The 21,067-nt window shown below is 37.7% G+C and overlaps 1 long non-coding RNA gene across 1 annotated transcript; it reads left to right on the top strand.

Annotated features, from left to right (window-relative positions):
* The first annotated feature begins 4,089 nt into the window (after nt 1-4,089).
* Nucleotides 4,090-8,534, top strand: LOC116270589. The gene is made up of 3 exons (XR_004178727.1): nt 4,090-4,265; nt 5,172-5,251; nt 8,159-8,534. It is a non-coding gene; the product is annotated as an uncharacterized LOC116270589 (long non-coding RNA).
* Nucleotides 8,535-21,067: the final 12,533 nt, after the last annotated feature.

The raw sequence follows: 21,067 nt of genomic DNA, 5'->3' as shown, positions 1-21,067 counted from the left end.
CCTTTTCTTTTTTTGCAAAATTCATTAACGAACACAGATGCAGTCATCTGCAAGATGTTTTCCAAACAACACTAAGAGCTTCTTTTCTGTTTTTATCATTATCCTTTTGCAGCATCAAAAACATGTATTGTTGCACATGAAAAACAATATCTCACTTCAACTTCTCTTGTTAGTTTTAAGACTCTTTCCCAGTGCCACATATTTGGGTAAGAGTGTTTATGGTATGGAACAAAATGTTGATTATTGTTCTTGTAACCAAAGGTCGTATTGATCATTTGGAACATTATTTTGTAGAGGATGGATGTGCTACCTTTCTACTGTAACTTTTTTTTTTCCGGTTGAAACCGTATAATCTGAGTCATGGTTCAAACAAACAGTATTTCAAATACTGTTTATCAAAAGTTTTAAAACAGTAACTGAAGCTGGCTGTAATTTAACTGTGAATTTGATTTGCCTTGCTGATTTATAGAGAGGTGCAGATACTTTGTAACTAGTACTCAGGTTAAGTTTGAGTTAGTTGTAGAATTTTTCTTTGTTTATTATGATTCAGAATGGCAAACATATTGTTTGTATCCCTTAAATGAAGGTAGAATTATTGATTAACCACAAAACAATACATATTGGTTGATTTTTCCCCCCACATTAATAGGTTATCTTTTGGCTGAGTCTCTCAGCCAAAAAATAACACTTTGAGTTACTTTCCTGTAATGGCCATGAGTTAGAGTTGACCTCTTCACACTAGAGAGTAGTCTCTGTTGAATTAACAGCTGCAGTTTTCATCTGATTGGCCTGAGATGAAGTTACAACCTATAGTCATGGAACAAACCAAAATAAACAGCTTATTTTAGAATTAACTCAAGAGTATGACCTCACTTGGAACATGCTCTATACCAGAGTTCACTGATATTAACCTAATGGCTATTTGAAAAATTAAAGTCCTTATCTTTGGGGGCTTTTCCAGAAAATCCAGCAATTACTTTTTCAAATATCCATTATTTCTTCAGGGACATATTTTATAAGAAGCAGAAGAAAATATAAGCATTAGATATTTTGGTGTATATAAATTACTACAGCAATCTCTGTAGTATTTTCCTGTAAGTTCTTATCAAAGCAATTTAAGGCAAACAATTGGAAAGTGAGAATTAAATGCGATCATTTTTCTTAGAGAAGTGTGTTCACAATGCCAAATAATCCATTTTATTGAATTTCCACCCCTCAGAACTGACCAGTTGTTTTGCTTTCCAGCAGTGTCACCTACATCTATCCCAGAGAGCTTTCCTTCCTTCCTTCCTTCCTTCCTTTCTTTCTTTCCTTTTTTTTTTTTTTTAGACGGAGTCTCGCTCTGTCGCCCAGGCTGGAGTGCAGTGGCCGGATCTCAGCTCACTGCAAGCTCCGCCTCCCGGGTTTACGCCATTCTCCTGCCTCAGCCTCCCGAGTAGCTGGGACTACAGGCACCCGCCACCTCGCCCGGCTAGTTTTTTGTATTTTTTAGTAGAGACGGGGTTTCACCGTGTTAGCCAGGATGGTCTCGATCTCCCGACCTCGTGATCCGCCCGTCTCAGCCTCCCAAAGTGCTGGGATTACAGGCTTGAGCCACCGCGCCCGGCCCTCCCTCCCTCCCTCCCTCCCTCCCTCCCTCCGTCCCTCCGTCCCTCCGTCCCTCCCTTCCTTCCTTCCTTCCTTCCTTCTTTCCTTCTTTCCTTCCTTCTTTCTTTCTTTCATTTTATTTTGTATTTTTTGAGATGGAGTCTCACTCTGTTACCCACGCTGTAGTGTAATGGCACAATCTTGGCTCACTGCAACCTCTGCCTCCCGGGTTCAAGCAATTCTCCTGCCTCAGCCTCCCGAGTAGCTGGGATTACAGGCATGTGCCATCATGCCTGGCTAATTTTTGTATTTTTGTAGAGGTGAGGTTTCACCATGTTGGCTAGGCTGGCCTCAAACTCCTGACCTCAGGTGATTCTCCCACCTCAGCCTCCCACAGTGCTGGGATTACAGGCATGAACCACTGTACCTGGCACAGACAGCTCTTTCTAAACTGAAAGACCTTAACAGGTGTGTCCTTCTGAATTAGCCCATTATATTTAAGAAAGCACTTTTATAAGACCTGACTTTGACTTAGGTATTATTTATTGTTGGACTGGTATGAAAAAAATCCATCAGCTTTTTTTTTAAAAGGTTTAATTACATATACACATGAGTGTATGTCACTGCTCACACCCAATTTTCTTTGCCTTCTGTTATGCTAGGACTGGAAAGCAGATGTTTGTTATAAATTATATTTCTTTTAATATGTGACTAAGTAAATATATGGGATTGAATTATTTCTTTTTGGAACTTCTGCCTAAAACATTAAACTATACTAATATCAACCCTGCAGAATCTGTTTAAAAATAGGAGCAACTGGGGTGCAGTATTTCATGAGTGAATGCTAAAGCTTTCATTTAGAAAGAAAGCTGGGCGGTCGGAACAACTGAAAGACTCCAAATGCATCATGTCTAAAAAAGCCAAAAGACAAGCAAAAGCTATAAAAATTTCTTATCATATTCATTTCTTCTTTCTATCTATACAGTAAGAGTACTATAAAGCTTTTGATTTCTTTCAAAACTCCTGGCTGGACATTTGTTCTCAAATTATTAGAATTTTTTTATTGTATAGAGAGTGTATATTCTTAATTTGGTGCTAGGAGGCAGGACTTGACTCTGAAGGCGGGGCTTGGACACTGGAACAAATTGAGAACTAGCTAAAACAGGGATGAGGTGGAGGCAGCTTTCCATAAGACACTCCCACCAGTGTGCCACGTCAGTTTACCATTGCCATGGCAACACCCAGAAGTTACATCCCCTTTCCATGGCAACAACCTAACAACCTGGAAGTTACCCCCCTTTTCCTAGCTAGAAATTTCTGTATAATCCACCATTTAATTTGCATGTAATTACAAGTAGGTATACATATGACTGTAGAACTGCCTCTGAGCCGCCACTCTGGGCACACTGCCTCTGGGGTAGCCCCGCTCCACAGGGAGCAGTGCCTCTGCTGCTACTGGACACTGCTGCTTCAGGAAAAGTTGCTGTCTAACACCTCCTGCTCACCCTTGAATTCTTTCAGGGTGAAGTTAAGAACCAATCATCCTGATATAAGCCCCAATTTTGGGACTTGCCCACCCTACATCCATGCCCTGAAATTAAATAAAATTACAGTCCAAAACTTTCTCCCAAAGTTATCTTCACTTGCACTATTGCAGAACAGAACAACAATAAAGAACTGCTGATTTCCATCCCCTTAGTTGACAGTCATTGCTATTTTTCTTCTTCTGTTTACCATTTGAAATTTTGGCACTTTTCCTCTATATTGGTATGAAACAGAAAAGTTTGACGTGACAAGACACTGAAACTATTTATGTATTTCTTTCCTTGTGGTTTAAAACACAGGTCTCTGCATTCTAAAGTGGTAGTTTTCAACTGAGGGTGGTATTGCTGCATTTTCCCCTACCCTCCAGGACACTGGGCAATGTCTGGAGATATTTTTTTTTTACTGTCATGCCTTGGGGACTAGAGGAGCTACTGGCATCCAGTGGTTAGAGGTTGGGGATGCAGCTAGACATCTACAAAGCACAGGACAGCCCCCACGGCAATTATCTGGCACAAAATGTCAATGGAACCAAGGTGGAGAAACTGCTCTAAAATAATCCCTCCAAAACCTTGCTCAACCCTTCTAGGCATTCTCAATCTGGCTTATGACAATCTGGCAACTCCGTTCCATCTGCTATTGGGAGTACTATGGTCTTGTGAAATTCAAAGGTCTTTAAAAAATTTTTGGCATGTCATCTCCTTTAATTATGGGGCATTTGATCCTTCTGGTGCATATATATATGTGTATTATTTTTCTGACATTATGCCTCCCTTATGACTCTATTTTTATGTTCTTTCATGTCTCCCCTTCATCTTTCCATTCTCTAAACAGTTCATTTAAAAAAATTTTTTTTAACTTTTACTTTTTAGATGTGGAATCTTGATTTGTCACCCAGGCTGGAGTGCAGTGGTGCAATAATATCTCACTATCTTCTTGAACTCCTGGGCTCAAGGAATCCCCTGCTTCACCCTCCCAAGTAGCTAGAACTACAGGTGCATGCCACCATGCCTGGCTAATTAAAATAAATTTTTTTTTTGTAGAGTCTGGGTCTTGCCAGCTTGCCTACTCTGGTCTGGAACTCTTGGGCTCAAGCAATCCTCCCACCTTGGCCCCCCAAAGCATAAGGATTACAGGTATGATCCACTAACAGTTCTAATCTATGATGTCCTTCCATCATTCCCTATGTGCTCAAACACTCCTGACTCTATTATAAGTTTGTGCTGTTTATTAGGTAGTGCTGAGACTTGAATTGCCCTGTTTGGAGCAGAGAGAAACCTGGGAATTGTTCTGCTGACTCTGTTTTCTTTAGCTTACTTTGGGGTCACATTGGGAGTATCTGGTCCTGAGCCAGGGGAGTGTCATTGCATGGAGATTGTGCTGCTAACAGAGGACTCACATCACTGTTGTTGGCTCTTCTCCATAGATGGCCAACCACATATCAGGCCCTGTGTGAGGTGCTTCTCACATATTTATCTACAGGATAGCTGTTATTAACCCTACTATGAATAAGAGGAAAGGGAGGCCCAGCAAGTCATCCAAAGACAATGGCTAGCAATATGTACAACTAGGAATTGTACCCAGGATGATTTGATTTAAAACCTTCACTCTTTCCATAGGACGATGGTGTCTCTGAGTGTTGCAAATAGTTAGGGACATCGCAACACAGCTAGGTTTGTTTTAGAGCTTGGTGAAACCCTGTAAAGGCTTTTAGATGACCAGAATGGCTCGAATCAAATTGACCTGGTATTCTCAAGGCTGGAAAATATTTCATTGCTTATTACTCTCTCTCTCTTTCTCTCTCTCTCTCTTCGTGGCCAGAGGAGAATTGGTTTCATTCACATATTCAATTTATAACATAATTCAGCAATTATGCTAGTTGCTGGGGTCTTCGGCACGTGACGTAGAATTCTCGTCAGGGTGGTGTCCCCTGGCTCTGCAGTCTTACTGGCGTGGCTTGATACCACACAGCTTCTCCATGACTCACTCTTTCTCAGTCATCTAACTTGAATTTTCTAACCCTCAAACTATTCCCCTTTCAGATCAGGATAGTGACACTTCGAATCACAGTGTTGCCAGGAGGCTCAAAAGACCCCATGCACAAAGACTTCGCTGACATGCAGTAAGTAGGGACAAAAACCCCCTTCATTTTCCCCTTCATTAAAGGAACCAGGGACATGGTACTGGGTGTCCAGCAGGGCATGCCTGTGAACAAATAAAACATCCACAAACAAGATAAAGTGCCTTAGCACTACATAAAACAGATGTCACTTGTTTGATAACAAACCAGAGAAGAGATAGATGGAAATGTGGAACATCGGTGGGAGATTCTTTAGGCAGATATAGTCTATTATTATAACCCATTTTCGTAGTTTTGCTCTTGTGAAAGTGGCTTCTATTTCCATGCTTAACCTGTGTTGGAAAATTCCTGTGTGCAGCGTGGCAAATTACTGCCATATCCTGTTTCAGAGATGGCTGCTCTTTTGTCACAAGTGGAAATTTTCCAGTGCATAAAAGTATGAAAGTTTATTTTAAGGGTGTGAATGTTTTTGTAAACAAGATATTCTAGACATTATTTCTACCCACAATTTACTTTTGTGTTTTGTGTGTGCGTGTGTATGCTTTGGAAAACTGTTTCAAAATCCCATCCAGATGGTTTTAGTCCCTCAAGCTAATCTCACCATCACCTGTATTTTCTTACATTCATCTGTCCAAGTGCGGCAGACACAGTCCCTTGGCAGACTCTCGGTCTTTCCCAATCTCTTTTTGCCAGCTAGTCGGGGCTCCAGAAAGGCTTTCAGTTTTCCTAATAAAGGGGGCCCATTTATTCTTTTAGTCCCCCTTTTGTTCGCTCCTCTCTGCTCCTTTTCTTTTCTTTTTTTAAAATTTTGATCAAAGTTATGATGACTGGAGCTGTAGCAGCCATCTTGTGATCAAGAAACAGAGCCAAGACAATCACGAACTTCCAGCTCTTGTCTCTGAGACTGCAGACCTAACACCAGTGGCTGATCTCCAGACTTCCTGTTAAGTGAGACAAAGAAATGCACATTGCCTTGAATTGCTGTCAGTCACATTCTTCTGTTACTCGTATATGCCTACATTATGATATGGTTCCGTTCACTGGTGAATTTTCATAGATCCTCTCCATCAATTCATTTTCTGCTAAAAACTCATCTTTTTTTAGGAAAGCATGAATGATTGAATCCTCATTCTCATCCCAAGTATATTCATTTTCTTTTCATGGTGCTCAGTGAACATTATCATTGAGCAGTCCTTTACTTCCGTTAATACATTGCACTTTGCAATACTAATATATCGTATTTGTCACTATGTTATACTACAGAGGCATTCTTCTTTTTGTGTTTTGCTTTTTGTCTTTCCAGATAAATAGTGAGTCATAAAGTCTGAGTGGTTTTTTTTTTTTTATATTCACTTAAGATGTATAATCCAGAACATTCTTCTCATTAGACACTTTAGTAGGTATTTTTGATGGATGGACACACCACATACTGAATTAATTCTTGCAGCTGCTACTAGGCAACAAGATAAGGTGTCAGTGTGTGGTGGTGGTGTTCACACATACAGAGTTAGGCCTAGACAGACTTTCATAGTGTCAGTTACTTCAACTGGGCAAGAACCAGACTTGTAACTAGCTCCCGCCCCCCCTTCTTTTGCTCAGAACTGCTTTTCTCAATACTTTCCCACTGCAGGATTCCTTTCAGAGCTCAAGCCCTGAACGTTTACATGTGGCATATGCATAAAGAGAGTTCTTTTTTTTTTCAAAGTGCAGATCTTTTCTTCTTGATTTGGCATCTGACTGTGGTTATTTCTATTATTAAACATCAATGGTTCATATTATATAACAGTAGTTATTCAGAATGAGAAGGTATAATATAAAGTAATAAGGTACCTTCAACTATGCATTGCTTTACAGTACTTGGATTATTTAATTTTTTTCATATTTCACTTCTAGCTGTCCCTATCATTTCCATTGAATTGCACACACAGTATTTCCCTACATAAAAATTTATCTCTTTTTTTTTCTTAAAGGAAAACATTGAAAAGGGCAATAGATTCAAGCCCTTCGAATGTTGACTTCCATTCCTTACACAAATACTTGAAAACCGTTGTTAATTAGAAAGAAAACAGCACCTCCCACATTCATTTTGCTTCTTTGTGTCATCTCTGACAGTTATGAAAGACAAATGTGTTCCCCTTCATTACTGGCACCACTCAAGCAGTAAAGCTCAAAGAGAAGAAAATGTGAACAAATGCAAAGACGTAGGAAATGCGTTAAATATGGTCGTAGGCTAACACGTACAATGATTTCATCTTAAACAGAGACAGGAAACACCCAATCTCATTCTATTTTTTTTTCACATTATCAAGAATTTGAAGCCTTAAATAGCTCTCCTATGTCATTTCTTCAGGAACTGATTTAATATCCTTGTTTCTGATTTGAAAACGGTAAGAAAGAGACTGCATTTTTGTTTTATAAATTCAAAAGGAATGCTAGCTGGGAAAGACTCGTTGACTGAAATGAATTGTTCAGGCACATGACGAAGACACTAACACATCTTCAAAAACTCTGAAGCCTTCTCTGTGCACTTGATACAGGGCTATCCTACTCTTGTCCCACTGGCTTATACAAAAATCTAACTTCCTGATGTTTCCCTTTTTGCTGTCTTCCCATTAGACTCCTGCTTGAGAGGCAGGAAAGCTGCTGGCAAATGCATATGAAGCACAAGTGTACTCTGAGATGAAAGTGTTATGGATATAGAGCTGTTATCACACTCGCATAGTCTCATTCTCACTTGCTTCTCAGCTACGTAATCTTGGCTTCCTGGCAATCCACTTGATTACAACGTGTAAATGTCTAGGTCCAAAGTCGGATTCACATTTTGATCTACTTGTGGAGATTGTTTTTCTTCCCTATCTCCATATTACTTTGCTTTGACCCCTTTTAATTAAAGAAGCTAAATCTTTTGACTTCTGAATCCTATATTCCACTGATTTTTGTTGTTGACAGATGGAAGCAGGACAGCAAGACTGCCTGGAAATGTGTTGTTGAAGAGAAAACTGCTTCCTGGAAGACACATCCGGCATGTCGGTCTCAGATATTCTGTTTGGAGATCAAAGTACGGCAGCCCATAGCAGTCAAGCCATGAGCTGCTGCCATTCACCTGGCTCTGCATAAGCAACATTATTTTGAACTGATCCTCTTCTAGTGCTGTTTCCATCTTGCTACACTTCTCAACTATCCCAGTCTTTGTAAGCATGGCAGGGGCACAAGTAATGGGCGCAATAGTCCCCTGACCAGCTCGTTATACTTGCAGCTTTCCTTTTTCTTTTCTTTTTTTTGAGACGGAGTTTCACTCTTGTTGCCCAGGCTGGAGAGCAATGGCGTGATCTTGGCTCACCACAACCTCCGCCTACTGGGTTCCAGTGATTCTCCGGCCTCAGCCTCCCAAGTAGCTGGGATTACAGGCGTGCACCACCACGCCCGGGTAATTTTGTATAATTTTGTGTTTTTAGTAGAGATGGAGTTTCTCCATGTTGGTCAGGCTGGTCTTGAACTCCCTACCTCAGGTGATTCTCCCACCTCGGCCTCCCAAAATGCTGGGATTACAGGTGTGAGCCACTGTGACTCACCTTTATTTATTTATTTGTTTTTGCTCTTGTCGCCCAGGCTGGAGTGCAATGGCACAATCTAGGCTCACTGCAACCTCCACCTCCTGGGTTCAAGTGATTCTCCTGCCTCAGCTTCCCGAGTAGCTGGTATTACAGGAGCCCGCCACCACACCCAGCTAATTTTTGTATTTTTAGTAGAGATGCGGTTTTGCCATGGTGACCAGGCTGGTCTCAAACTTCCGACTTCTTGATCCGCTCACCTTGGCCTCCCAAAGTTTTGGGATTACAGGCATAAGCCACCACGCCCGGCCTACTTGCAGCTTTCTAAAGGAATGGTTCTTTGGATCGAGTGTGTTCTGTTGTGTGAGAAAACATTTGAGAAATCACCCAATATAATAGCTGTCACTGCTATATTATCTGGAAGTTCTTTACAATTGCAGAGTACCATTTCATACAGCACATCCTTGGACTGGTACACAAGGCTTCACAGTAAATGGCATTATTAAGATAGTGTTATTATCCCCACTTGAAAGATAGGGAGACATATTTAGTCATACAATTAGTGAAGTCAGGACTGGAATTCAAACCTGTTGTTGCTGACTTCACGAGTTTTACTCTTAATCATCTCATTCTACCACATTCAGAATAGTGATTAAAGACCGTTTTGAGGCCATCAATGCCTTTGAAGTCTCATGCAAAATATGAACATTTCCTGAGAAATATGCACAATATTTTTATATAAGATTAAGAGGTTTATGGTCAACTGTTTCCATAATGAGATAGCAGCCATGTTTTGGGATAGGAAAGCAGAAAGAGGGATAAGACAACATAGAATTAAGCTTATCAGGGCAGAGAAGCCACACCAAAATTAACCACTGCCTGTGTGTTTCAGAATGATTATGATGATGCAGTCATTGTTTTTATTGGGTGCTTATTTGTGTGTTCTTCTGAAGTATTCTTATTTAGGTATTCTTCTAAATGTTTTGCAGAGATTATTTCATCTCATGCTCAGTGCAATTTCATAAGTTAAGTACCTTATTATTCCATTTCCCAAACAGAAACTGAGGTTTAAACAATGCACCCAATGTCACATGATCATTTCAACTGTTGGTGTTTAAGCCAGAATTTGAACACAGGCAGTTTACCTTCAGATCCTGACTCTTTATCCACTGTATGGATGAACTTCACTTCAAGTTACGATATGGAGCTAACCACATGAATTTTGTTGTGGTCTGTCTTCACTATGATTCAAACACTATGTACCAGGCAGGGCACTCTCTACCAGTCCCTCGCAGACAGCATCTTTATTAGAGAGGTAGAATGCTCTGTGTTCTCTACTCTGCCTAAGAAGAGCTCTTTGAAATATTGCATTATTTTATTCTCTATGACTTTATTTGATTTACTATGTCTAATGCTGTCCTTCTTTTGCAGTGGTATTAGTTTTATGATGTTAACCTGTTGTGTTTTATGATGGGGATGATTTTTCTCTCCAACTTAAATTGCAATTCCCTTGAGTGGGAACCACACGTTCGTACATACCTTATAGTCTAGAGTAGTGCTTCTCAAACATTTTCATGTACATTAGTCTGTTGTGGGTTTTGATAAAATGCAGATTCTGATTTAATAGATCCAGGGTGGAGACTTAGAATTTGCATTTCTATCAGGTTTCCTAGTAGTGCTGGTTCTTGGACCACAATTTACAATAGAAAATTATAGAGCATGCGATGCTTACTGTTAACCTAAGCAGATAGCAAACATATGAGGTAGGAGGTACCTATATGGCAGGAACAAGCTTATTTATTCAATAAACATGTATTAAGCTCCTACTGTGTGCCAGATACAGGCACAAGATAGAATACGTTTAAACACTGGCTCTCTCACTATCCTACTTCAAGAATGACAGAATGGATAAGCTTATTTCCACTTTCTGTGTAAAGTAAGGACATTCATCTATGACTACCTGGGAGTCAGTATGGTACATTGGAGGAAGAAAGGATTTAAAATCAGATACATTGGTGTTTTAATCCTTCTGCCCATGATTTCATAGCCACATGACATCTATTCATTTCTGAGTCAGTCAGTAAAGTTTTATTGAACATCTTTGAGGTGCCAGGCATTGGGCTATGCACTGGGAGCATAAAGGGCTTGTGGGCTTTTTCTAGACACTAGAGGAAAGACTACCAAATAAATCCCTGCAGATGAGTAAGACAGGTGCTGTGATAAAATAATAGTTGTTTAGAGAGAATAGGGAACACCATCTAATTCAAATTATGAAGTGAGAAACATTTGTTTGGAGTGAGAGTTAGCCAAACAAAGGGCAAGGAGGGGCATGATACATGATACAATGAACTTTAGAGGCAAATTCCTCCATTTAACCTCTTAAGGCTGTGAATTATTGTATAAGTTACTCTACTCTTTAAGCCTCAGTTTCCTTGTCTGTAAAAAAGAGTAATAGTTATTGTAGTCTCTTCAGGGGTATTCTATGAGCCATTCACATTGAGCAATTGGAAAAATGCCCAGCATAGACAATAAGTCATCAAATGTAAGTGTAGGTAGAAACAAATAGGATGAAAGAGCATGTTGCATGTGTGGGTCTGAATTTTTTTCCATATGGGATGAAGAGTGAGAGCAACGACAAGGCAGAAAGTGGTTGGAAGGAACGCTCTTGGAAGTCTGTTTTTTGTTTTTGTTTTTGACACCCAGGCTGGAGTGCAATGGCATGATCTCAGCTCACTGCAACCTCTGCCTCCTGAGTTCAATCGATTCTTCTTCCTCAGCCTCCTGAGTAGCTATGATTACAGGTGCCTGCCACCACGCCTGGCTGATTTTTATATTCTTGGAAACCTTTTTGTAGTAAGATAAGGGGTTTCAGCAGAAACTTACAAAGATGGAAGTGGTAATATGGTGATAGGGTGACATAGGGGCTATGGAATAAACAAGATTGTACATGAGTTTGATCAGCCTTAATTTCCCCATCTGTGATAGGAGAGTTTGTTTTCCTGAATTTATATTGAGCACCTCTCTGCAAAGCTGGGTGGATCCAGGGGCCTGAGGGCCCAGGTTCTCTCACGGGCTTCACTATCTGCCCAAGTATCTGATCTTTCTCTTTGTTTTCTTTAACTTGAATTTCTCATTCCTGTTGCCTGACTCCCAGATGTGTCAACTTTAGCCACCTACAAACTGTTATCTGTGAAATAACTGAGACAAGTTTGAACTTGGAATGTTGTAGGTGCTCACTAAATATTTATGAGTGTTGAATGGATGAAGAATATTGAATGGATGAATAACTTCTCGTTGACAAATTCAATAGATATCTGTTCGCACCTTGTCTTGGCTGACCTTCCTTAATTTGACCACTGCTTGATTTATGCTTCTTACTTGATCATCTCTAATTCAACTAGACTCACATACAGCCCTATTCTGAAAGGTATTTTCCTGCAATTCTAGCATACAACCTTTTTTTTTTTTTTCCTGAATGGGGTATATTCTTTTTTAGTAATTACTAAGTATTTGAACATTGCATGGAATGAAAAAAATATTGTTTATCTATTTTGGGTTCTCTCTGTGAGTTTTACTGTATATTTTTTTCTCTCTTCCGTGTGTATGCATGTACACACATGTGTACGTATATGCATGTGTGCGCTTACACCAGGCCTAGTGAGAAAAGTTTGACAAATTGTGAATTTGCTAATGTGTGTGTGGGGTGTGTGTGTGTGTATTTGGGTAGAATCCAATATGTTTCCACAAAAACAAATACATAATTTATTTGAGCCTTGTCTCAATGCAACATAGGGTTTTGTCCTCCTGTTTTCAAAGTGACTTGCTCCCAAGGCTTCCTGCTGTTGTCTGCGTGCAAAGATTTACTGTAAACTGGGTCTGTTTAAGTTGTGAAATCATACTTCCCTGCAGAATGAAGTCAGAGATAAAGTTAGAGTATGGACGCAGAGAGTAGATTGTGTAAAATGAAAAGCCCCAGAGAAAGGAAGTCATTTTTATTTTTGTTGATCCTTTCAGGCTATTTGGCTGATTGCTGCTCCTGGGGACAAGGCTGCTTCCTGCCCGTTCATTGCTTGACTTGCTGCTCATCTCCTCTATTAATGGAAGAGAAATATCTCTCCTTATGTTTCTTTGTCTCTGCTAACTAAACAACCTGGGTTTTTTTCTTTCCAACTTTCTCTATCAGAAAAGATCAGGTGGAAGTGACTGTTCTTGACTGACAACTGAAATCGTAGATGGAGTTATGCCAACCATTGAGTGTCAAACTGGATGTATGAATCGAAAAAGGAAGGGGGATATAGAGAATTCTAAGAAAACGAAAATCGCACCTTAGCATAGAAATGATTTGGTGTTTAGGTAACCTGAAGTTTGCAGTAAATGACCTTTTTCCCATTTGGGTTTCTAACAAGTGTCCTGTTGACTGGGTAGCTTTCTTTTTACTGAGCATACAATCATTACATGAGAATTGTGGACTGTTAAGGTAACAGACTCAACTCTGGTTACTTGCTTTTTGAACCTCACCGATTATTTTTAACAACTTTTAAAACATACATGTTGAATATGTTTGTGGTGAATGTAGCGAAATGATTCTACATGCTACCTTTAAAGGAATGTCACAGTTGTAGCACCTTTTCCTTTTTCTTCATTTTATTCCTTTCCATAAGTTATTCCTTAAGTTTCTATTCTTTAATAGATAAGGAATAATATAAAGCTATCTTATTTCTAAATGCCATATAAAAGTTATATCAAAAATAAAATGTTCACGAAAACTATAGGTTTTCCTAAATTAACTGTCAACATTTTGACACATGTTCTGTTTATATATCAGCACTCAGTGTCCACTGAGAGTAGTGTGGGGTGTATGTGTGTGTGTGTTGTAATGAGGAAATAGATTTTAATTCATGCTAGGAAAATAAGGGTTCTCAACTTAAAATCAACCTAAGTGTTTTCTGTTTAAAGCATTTAATATAGTTTACCCAAACCATTAAATCATGGTATTAAAAAATTACCTGGTTTAATTTCTTATGTTGCAAAACTACAGTAGTGCTTATAATTTAGTTTAGTATTCATAGACCTCAAGAAACAAAGGTGAAAGGACTCAATTATATATAATTGATCCCCCTTTCCTTGAAACAAGGGTCAGAATCCTTCTGTATCCTCATCTTTACTCTTTGAATGAGTAAATAAATATGCATCCGTTGGTAAAGTTGGAGAGAAGAAGAAATTCATGTATGATTTCAATGCATTCTCTACATGGAGCCAAATGTGTTTCCAAGTTTTCTGAAAATGCATTTACTTTTCTGAATTGTAATTGCCAATGCTTGTGCAAATTTTGCATAAACCTTAATTTCTCTTTTGAATACTTTTTACATCTGGTCTTTGCCCTTCCTTTTATTATTTTACTTGACAAAGCTTAACCTCAGTACAGACAATATTCTCCCCCAAAATTGCTGTGCTGAAATAGACTGATTATCATTGCATAAATATCATCTCCAAATAAGATTTTTTGACTGAATACCCGTGGAAGGCACTGAACTAGACCTTGCAATAAATGTTATTGAATAACTTCCACCTCCGTTCATAAGATTTGTGCTGCTCAAAAGTAAGGCAAAAAATTACCTCATATCCTATTTCCCCTTCTATGCTCTGAATATAGATTTATAGTTGGATTTCTTCTTTCTACTTTGTGATCTGGAAACTCTCATTATGAAGTAGTTGTTCTTTCCATAAACTTTTTAGATCTTTGTGAGCTGCCTTTTATTACTTTTTTATGCTGATAGGCTCTGGCATCAAGGAATCCTTACAAGGGATATCCATGGACCTATTCTTTGGTGATTATAGAAAACAAGACATTTTTTTTTCTTCCATAAAATATAAATTTAGTGCAAATGTGAGTCATAGGCTAAAGTTCCATTCACTTAATGGAAAGTTTATCACTATCAATCTAGTAATGTTTTAAATACTTTTGATTTTTAAAATTTGATTTGATTTTTAATTTTTAATTGACAATAACTGTATATATTTATGGGGTATAATATGATATTTTGATATATGTATCTATTATGAAATTATTAAATCAAACTAATGTATCCTTCACCTTACATACTGATTTTTTTGTGGTGTGAACATTTAAAATCTGTTCTATTAGCAATTTTGAAATATACACTACATTATTATTAAGTACAGTCACCATGCTATGCAATAGATCTCTAAAACCTCCTCCTTCTGTCTGACTGAAACTTTGTACCCTTTGATCAGATTCTCCCCATCTCCCTCCTGCTAGCCCCTGGTAACCACCATTATATTCTCTACTTCTCTAGTTCAATGTTTTCAGATTCCTCATACAACTGAGAACACACAGTATTCGATTTTGAGCCTGCCTTATTTCACTTAGTATTTTGTCCTCTAGATTCAACCACATAGTCTCAAATGACAGGACTGCCTTCTTTTTAAAGACTGAATAATCTTCCATTGTATATACATACCACTTTTTCTTTATCCATTCATCTGTTGATGGATACGTTGGTTGATTCCATATCCTGGATATTGTGAATAATGCTGCAATGAACATGTGAGTGGTTAGATTTTAAACACGGTCAAATAAATTGGTTTTAAAAAATTAAAGGAAAGGTTTGATAACATTAATTGCTTGCTTGAGTTTCACATCATTTAGAAAATATGTTAAATGGTTTGTGCATGAGCATTTTGGAGGTGTAGACAAGTAATAAATATACTCATAAATTCATATCTTAGAAGAGGACATTGCCTCATTTGTCCTTTTGCTTTTAGTGTAAAAATTTGCATTTAAAGTATGCATTCAGTATTGCATTCAAGGTATGGCACTGAACAAACCGAGATTCAAATCATGGCTTTGTCTTGCTTGACTGCATGACTTTGGGCACCTTTATGACCCTCAATTTCCTAACCTGTAAAATTGGAGCAGCAGTATCTATTTAGCAGGGTGGTTGTTATGAGTATTATAGATAATTCAATGTAAAAATGCCTTATACATAGTCAGTATTAGATATACAGTAACTCTTAGTATAACTTTTAGCAGACCTCGAAAATGTGTTCAGAACTCATTTAGGTCTCTGAAATTATATTTGATCTGTAAATTTTATTAAGCCTATCATGTTTAAAGTGATAGCCTTCCTGTTTTTCTCTTAGTATTCCTATACCTCACATTGCTTTCCTTAACCAATTAGTTTATAGAAAATATACAATGTATAACCACAAATGAATTTTTTAAAAGCCTACATAGCAGGACTTAAACATACAAGTGAATCCTTTAAAATGCCCCCACAGGGGAGCTCTATGTTACACCAACATTACTGCTATTGTTTAAGATCATTTTAGAGTTTTCCTTTGAAAATTGCCTTCAAAGTCAGTATGTGAACCACCCAAGAAAATCGATTACATTGCTTTAGAGTCATTCCTTATTGTAGTTGAAAGAAAAGTGTTACCTAGCTTGACTCTCCATTTATTAAAATAAAATTTACCTTAGAATTACTTTTAGATCTTGCCCTTTCTTTTCCTTTTTCCTTCCTTCTTTCCCTCCTGTTTTTAGTGCCTATCCAATTTGGATCAAAAAATATTTACTAAGTACTTACTATATGTTGCACTGGTGAGCAAAAAAGATAGATTCCTGTCCTCATGAAGCTTTGCATTCTAGCATTCATTTCCTTTTTTCTTTTTTTACTAAAGAAGAACCCAACTCCCCCCTCCAGTAATTCCTTCTTCATCCTATGAAGACTGAGTGGGAAGGTAACTCCACGTGCTTGCTTTCTTACTAGGGACACTAAAAAGGCCCTGTAGATCCCTTGCTTTATATAGATCCTTCTTCTTAACTCCGGTACTGTCAAGAGCATCTTGACCAACTAGATATAATTCCTCATGGGAAAATTGAACCTTGAACGGGGTGACGCAGAAACAGATTTTATTTATTCTTATTATAGTGTGCCAAGGCAGGACTTCCAGGTGTTTCCTGTGACTGAGATAGGGACTGCCTGCCGCCTAGTCCCATCTTACTTCCTTTTGGTCCTGTGAATATTCATGCCCTTCCAATAAATTATTAATATCGTGATTACTAGGCTGGCTAGCTAGTAGTAATTTCTGCTGCGGGTATGTACAGATAATATGTCAGCTATTATTTCAGCTCTGATGGTGATGTTAGGTTTGTGTTCAGAACAGCATTTGTGCAATTATTTGAATATTCTATTTTATCCTCACTATTGTCCAAAAATATGTTAGAGAATGCAAAAAGGAAAATGCTCATATGAGTAATAGAAAATAAAACTCTCAAATGAAGATAGTAGAGATAAAATGAAAATTTGGCATACAGACAAGAATCATTAGACTCAATAGAATTAAGCTAATTGATTGCAAATTCATTTATGAGAAAAAGAAGAAAACCAAAGCATACCCATTAAATACTTAAAATATACCACCAAAGTTTGCATCTCTAAGGAGAAAGAAAATAGAACAGATTTTTAAAAATAAATAGTATTTTATCTCTTTAGGAACTTCCCTGTATATTTTTAAGTCAATTTTTATTCTCTTGGCACATACATATTTTTAGGCATTAATGATGTAGTTATGTAATAGTAAGCAATAAAGGACATTAAATATTTAACCATAGAGAAATGGTTAAATAAATTAGGATACATTTATATGATGAAATACTATATAGCCATCAAAAACTATTTTCCGTGAATATTTACAGATTTGGGAAAATGTTGACAAAAATAAAATTACCTGGGGAGGAAAGAATACTAAATATGAATGATGAGGTATCTAAAATGGTCAAACTCATAGAAGCAGAGTAGCAATGCTGGTTGCCAGGGGCTGGGGAAAGGGGGAAATGAGTTTCTGTTCAAAGAGTATGAAGTTTCAATTACGCAAGACAACAGAAATTTGCTGTACAATATCATTGCTATAGTCAACAACACTATATTGTAGTCTTAAAAATTAGTTATGGGAAGATCCCATATTAAATGTTTTTAACACACACACACACACAAAGCTAGATTAAATATATTATCCCAAATTTGCTTTTAATACTCTTTATTTATTTACTTATTTTCTAGAGATGGGGTCCTGCCCTGTTGCCCAGGTTGGAGTGCAGTGGTGTGATCATAGCTCACTGCAGCCTCTAACTCCTGGACTCAAGCAATCCTCCCACCCAGTCTCCTAAATAGCCACCACCCTGGCATAAAACTCTTTATACACGCACACACACGCACACACACACATACACACACATATATACAAACACTCACAAGCATGTGTATATATGTGTGTGTGGATATAAAGAGTTTTTCTGTGTGTGTGTATATATGAAAGAAATACACCAAAATGTTCATTCTGGGTAGTGAATTTGTAGGAGATTTTAAAAATTGAAACATTCTTATATTTTCCCAATTTATTTTGAAAACGAATTTGTAAAATCTGTAAGAATTTTTTAACAGGAGAAAAAAATACACATCTGTACTTAGAGTTAAATATTTGGAAATAAATTAACAAAATATTTAAAGATAAGGTCAAATGGTTTGGATAAAAAGTGACAAATAGGCCTGACATTCTTTAATAAATTACATATTCTCAAATTCTACAAAATCTCATGTGATACTCTTCTGTGTTTAAGCAACTCTTAATTGTCGTTTATTTTCTGTGATCTGTACCCAAGTGTTAAAAATTTAGAGGAGTATGAGGAAATACCCATTGAATAAAACTAATATGGAAAGCATAGCTGGAAACTTCAGCTACTTAAAGTGATTTTCTGCTTTAATATCACTATTCCACCTTATTTAGGCCCCCAACCAGCCTCATAAATAATCAGTTATCAAATCAACCTAAATTAATTCTACTTATGGGAGCAACCAAAAGTTTCAGATGCCTTAAACCATTAAATAAGCCCTTAAACGAATCAACGCAATGAAACCCCACTTGTAATATTAACAATTGGTTATAAACTTAGAAATAGCTACAATCCAGTAGAGCTCAGTATTGCTTATACACAATATTTTAAAAAATTTTAATCAGCACAGTTTTATGTTTCCCCAAATTCTTCTTAATATTGTAAACTGCTGCTGTTGCTGTGGTTTCTATCCAGATATGGTAATGAACTGGATAAAAATGAAAGTAGTCTGTTGTAGCAAATTCTTCCTTGTTTTTTTCTTGGATTGTATTCATTGTAGCATTGCTGTGACTTATTGGAATGCATTGGGCAAGTCTATTCTGCCCTAATGAGCAGTAAATATCATGTCATACAAAGTATATCTCATATGTGTTGTGTTGAATAGTTAAAACAACAATAACAATAAAAGCATCATGGACCTTAATGAGATGGCCTCCAAATACTTTGCAGAATAATCTGACATGTGTCATAGAATGCCAAAACCCCCCAAATGACTCACAGTTAAGCCATGGCTCCTTTTAGGCATGAATACTACCAAAAAGTATCTGAAAATCTTGACTTTGAAACTCTAGAGAGTATATTTAATTTCTCTGGTCTTCAGAAATATGCTTGACTACACGCTGGGCATTCAACGTCATTTTTCATCTGAGCAAGCTGTTGAATGTGAATTTGTTGATCCGTTGGGGGCTGGTTTGTGTGTAGAAGAGACCATTCAGGAGTTAACTTGCTTTTAAAGAATAATACTCATTTTATTAAGGTTAGATATTTAAAAACTGAATTCCTCTTTTAACTTTTAGGTTTATTTGACAAAACTTACTATTCTGCTTATAATCCCAGGCTGGGATTACAGGTGCCTGCCACCACAACCAGCTACTTTTTGTATTTTTAGTAGAGATGGGATTTCACCATGTTAGCCAGGATAGTCTCGATCTCCTGACCTTGTGATCTGCCCACCTCGGCCTCCCAAAGTGCTGGGATTACAGGTGTGAGCCACCGCGCCCGGCCTTTTTAATATACTACATGATTTGTTTGTTTAGAAGCAGACACATTCTCCTAGAAGAAGATTCTGAGATAAAATTTGAGTCAGTAGTTTATTTGGGAATTTACTCCAAGCAAACAGACAGGGGAGTAGGGTAGCAAGTCAGGGGGAGGTAGATTATTAAGCAGATTATCTCTGTGGACAACCAAGGCTGGATAGCTTTCCACCAAAAGGTGAGGAATATGGGATATGGATCTACCAGACCCCTTCTGTCCTTGGTTGAGAGCTGCTTTTGGGACTTGCACAGTCATTTCTGCCTTGCCTTGAGTGTGGGTGGAGTGTGCTTCTCGTGCTTGGGCAGAGAGTTGCAGTTGTTCACAGTTAACAGTCTTCAACCAGTGAGTGTAGAGGAGATGTGAACAGGGCACTGGTATCATCAGCTATACTTGATAATAATGTTTACTATATTTATCTCCTAACTAGAAAGCAAGGTCTACAAATGTAGAGATTTTTTCTGTTTTACTCACTTCACAGTTTCCAAAATAGTACTTGGCACCTAGTACTACTCAATAAGTATTTGCTGAATGAATAAATGATCATCTTAAATATTCTACATTCATTCTACATTTGCTTGGCTTGAACAATGTTTCCTTTGGGAGGTACAATTTTGTTGCCTTAAACACTTTTGAGGGTAGCTTTCTCACCTGATGCTTTTGGTTGCCTTCTCAGTTTGCTGAAGTTATTAAGAATCAGAGTTTCTGGTCAAGAAACAACTGGTTCTTTGTGATGTGGATAGGACAGATTGATCCTGTGCATTGTATCTGACAAGGATTTCATAACTTAAAGTCAAAATTAATCATAGAGTCCAAAAGTCAGATTGCTCCATAATCCTCTCCCAGGCTATACTTAATGATTGGATTTTGCATTTCTTTGGCTCATAAAATATGCAGAATGTTTTTTCCTTTTAATGTTAGAGACCCTGAACTTAACTAAATTGTGTGTTTTTATTATGTAGTTTAAAAAGCTTTTAAAATCTCAGCTCTTAAGAATGAAAAATTAATACCTGGCTGAGTTCTGGACATCTCACATAACTTCCAAGGTTATTCCACTAAAAGAAACATTTTGTCAAATAAAATATTATTTGAAAGCTTGGTGAACTAAACAAATTCTGATATTCTCTTGGAAGGAATGTGAGGTTTGGTGCCCTACTTTCTTGAAACTCCCCAGAACTGAAGAAGTCCTGGAGGCACAAAGGAGGTCCATAGGAATGGAAGACTGGCAGAGGCCCTTACAATTCCAACTCTCAGGATTTCTGTGCAAGAATCTGCTGCCTTCTTTTGGTCTCTTCTTAAGCTTTCTAATGCTCTTTAGCATTTTATTAAAGTATAACTGTAATCTTAAGAGTCATCATTCAG

Source organism: Papio anubis, chromosome 15 (assembly GCF_008728515.1).
Source record: "Papio anubis isolate 15944 chromosome 15, Panubis1.0, whole genome shotgun sequence".
NCBI lineage: Eukaryota > Metazoa > Chordata > Mammalia > Primates > Cercopithecidae > Papio > Papio anubis.
This window is presented reverse-complemented; position numbering and strand designations above follow the sequence as displayed.